Source organism: Oncorhynchus gorbuscha, linkage group LG08, assembly GCF_021184085.1.
Source record: "Oncorhynchus gorbuscha isolate QuinsamMale2020 ecotype Even-year linkage group LG08, OgorEven_v1.0, whole genome shotgun sequence".
Classification (NCBI taxonomy): Eukaryota; Metazoa; Chordata; class Actinopteri; order Salmoniformes; family Salmonidae; genus Oncorhynchus; species Oncorhynchus gorbuscha.
Genome location: NC_060180.1, coordinates 67,539,089 through 67,542,944, shown reverse-complemented (window position 1 = coordinate 67,542,944; position 3,856 = coordinate 67,539,089).

Below are 3,856 nucleotides of genomic sequence, written 5' to 3'. Positions count from 1 at the left end.
GGGCTTTGACCTCGAAGACATGATGCATTGAACGTTCTCTGTCGTTTTCATTTCACCAACAGCATTGTATACATTTTTACATACTGTTTAAACGTGTAGGAAAACACACTCTTGAAATAAATAAAACATGTTCAATTCTGACAGCATAGCAACACAACTCAAGTTAAAATGCTTTAATAGTAGGCCAGGAGTTGGGTGGCCAGGGATTGCTATTAGGGAGGACCAGGGGTGGGTTCCACTGATGGTTTGAATCGAATGTTTTAATGAGGGACTTGAACAAAACCCTGACCTACAGCCCACCAGAGCCATTACGTTTTTATCTGAGGTTTAATGGCGGTTAAGCATCCAATAAATGTTGCATTACAGCCACCGACTAAACTGGAGTATACATCCCTTATACTTTGCTTGAATTGTTATTATTTTTTTATTTAAAAAAATCTGAATAAATCAACAAATACCCTACCATCTAACCATACACCCACCACCCAACTCCACTATTTTAATATGTCTAACCCTACCTCAGGCCAACAGCCTGAAAGAACAGGACACCACCACTCAACACACCCTGTAACTCTTTTGAGGTCAAATCTCATACACCCAAATACCTCTCTGCAGTTGCCACTACAAATTCAATTTTCTACAACTCTCTCTCTCCATTACTATATCCAAGCTTTTGATATGATATGATATTCCATTATTGTGGGCCGGCTAAGGAGTATTGGTGTCTCTGAGGGGTCTTTGGCCTGGTTTGCTAACTACCTCTCAAAGAGTGCAGTGTATAAAGTAAGAACATCTGCTGTCTCAGCCACTGCCTTTCAACAAGGGAGTACCCCAAGGCTTGAGCCTAGGCCAGACACTTCTCAATTTACATCAACACCATAGTTTAGGCAGTAGGAAGCTCTCTCATCCATTTATATGCAGATTATACAGTCTTATACTCAGCTGGCCCCTCCCCGGATGTTTGTTAAACACTCTACAACAAAGATTTCTTAATGTCCACAAACTTTCTCTGCCCTTAAACTTGTTCTGAACATCTCAAAAACAAAGGTCATGTGGTTTGATAAGAAGAATGCCCCTCTCCCCACAGGTGTGATTACTACCTCTGAGGGTTAAGAGCTTGAGGTAGTCACTTCATACAAGTACTTGGGAGTATGGCTAGACGGTACACTGTCCTTCTCTCAGTACATATCAAAGCTGCAGGCTAAAGTTAAATCTAGACTTGATTTCCTCTATCCTAATTGCTCCCCTTCACTCCAGCTGCCAAACTAACCCTTATTCAGATGACTATCCTACCCATGCTAGATTAAATCAAATCAAAGATTATTTGTCACGTGCGCCGAATACAACAGGTGTAGGTAGACCTTACAGTGAAATGCTTACTTACAGTCTCTAACCAACAGTGAAAAAAAACTGTAAAAAAATAGTGATAATAGCAGTAGCGAGGCTATATACAGGCACCGGTTAGTCGGGCCAGATGAGTAGTATGTACATGAATGTATAGTTAAAGTGACTATGCATATATGATAAACAGAGAGTAGCAGCAGCGTAAAAGAGGGGTTGGGGGAGGGGGAGCACACACAAGGCAAATAGTCCAGGTAGCCATTTGATTACCTGTTCAGGAGTCTTATGGCTTGGGGGTAAAAACTGTTGAGAATCCTTTTTGTCCTAGACTTGGCACTCCACTACCGCTTGCCATGCGCTAATAGAGAGAACAGTCTATGACTGGGGTGGCTGGGGTCTTTGACAATTTTTAGGGCCTTCCTCTGACACCGCCTGGTGTAGAGGTCCTGGATGGCAGGCAGCTTAGCCCCAGTGATGTATTGGGCTGTACACACTACGCTCTGGAGTGCCTTGCGATCGGAGGCCGAGCAATTGCCGTACCAGGCAATGATGCAACCAGTCATGCTCTCGATGTTGCAGCTGTAGAACCTGAGGACCCATGCCAAATCATTTTAGTTTCCTGAGGGGGAATAGGCTTTGCCGTACAGGAGGGGACTGAGCACGCACCCCTGAGGGGCTCCGGTGTTGAGGATCAGGGTGGCAGATGTGTTGCAACCTACCCTCACCACCTGGGGGCGGCCCGTCAGGAAGTCCAGGATCCAGTTGCAGAGGGAGGTGTTTAGTCCCAGGATCTTTAGCTTAGTGATTTGCTTTGAGGGTACTATGCTGTTGAACACTGAGCTATAGTCAATGAATAGCATTCATAATATCTGCAATCATATAGGCACGTTGCATTTGTGTTCTTGGGCACAGGGACTATGGTGGTCTGCTTGAAACATGTTTTTATTACAGACTCAATCAGGGACATGTTGAAAATGTCAGTGAAGACACCTGCCAGTTGGTCAGTACATGCCCGGACCACATGTCCTGGTAATCCGTCTGGGCCCGCAGCCTTGTGTATGTTGACCTATTTAAAGGTCTTACTCACGTTGGATACGGAGAGCGTGATTACACAGTCATCAAGAACAGCTGATGCTCTCATGCATGCCTCAGTGTTGCTTGCCTCGAAGCGAGCATAGAAGTGATTTAGCTCGTCTGGTAGGCTTGTGTCACTGGGCAGCTCGTGGCTGTGCTTCCCTTTGTAGCCTGTAACAGTTTGCAAGCCCTGCCACATAAGACGAGCATCTGAGCCGGTGTAGTATGATTCAATCTTAGCCCTGTATTGAATTTTTGCCTGTTTGATGGTTCGTCAGAGGGCATAGCAGGATTTCTTATAAGCTTCCGGGTTAGAGTCCCAAACCTTGAAAGTGGCACCTCTACCCTTTAGCTCAGTGCGAATGTTGCCTGTAATCCATGGCTTCTGGTTGGGGTATGTCCATACAGTCACTGTGGGGACGACATCCTGAATGCACTTATTTATAAAGCCAGTGACTGATGTGGTGTACTCCTCAATGACATTGGAAGAATCACGGAACATGTTCCGGTCTGTGATAGTAAAACAGTCCTGTAGTCTAGCATCTGCTTCATCTGACCACTTTTTTATAGACCGAGTCACTGGTGCTTCCTGCTTTAATTTTAGCTTGTAAGCAGGAATCAGGAGGATAGAATTGTTGTCGGATTTACCAAATGGAGGGCGAGTGAGAGCTTTGTACGCGTCTCTGTGTGTGGAGTAAAGGTGATCAAAAATTGTTTTCCCTCTGGTTGCACATTTAACATGTTGATAGAAATTAGGTAGAACTCATTTAAGTTTCCCTGCATTAAAGTCTCCGGCCTCTAGGACCTCCGCCTCTGGATGAGCGGTTTCCTGTTTTCTTATTTCCTTATACAGCTGTCTGAGTGCGATCTTAGTGCCAGCATCTGTCTGTGGTGGTAAATAAACAGCCATGAAATGTATAGCTGAAAACTCTCTAGGCAGATAGTGTGGTCTACGATTTATCACAAGATACTCTACTTCAGGCGAGCAAAATCTAGAGACTTCCTTAGATTTTGTGAAACAGCTGTTGTTTACAAATATGCTTTCGACTCTGTCAATCACCGCATTCTTATCGGCAGACTCAATAGCCTTGGCTTCTCAAATAACTGCCTCGACTGGTTCACCAACAACTCTTCAGATAGAGTTCTGTGTGTCAAATCGGAGGGCCTGTTGTCCGGACCTCTGGCAGTCTCTATGGGTGTGCCACAGGGTTCAATTCTCGGGCTGACTATTTTCTCTGTATATATCAATGATGTCACTCTTGCTGCTGGTGATTATCTGATCCACCTCTACGCAGACGACATCATTTTGTATACATCTGGCCCTTCTTTGGACACTATGCTAACAAACCTCCAAACGAACTTCAATGCCATACAACACTCTTTCCTTGGCCTCCAACTGCTTTTAAATGCTAGTAAAACTAAGTGCATGCTCTTCAACCGA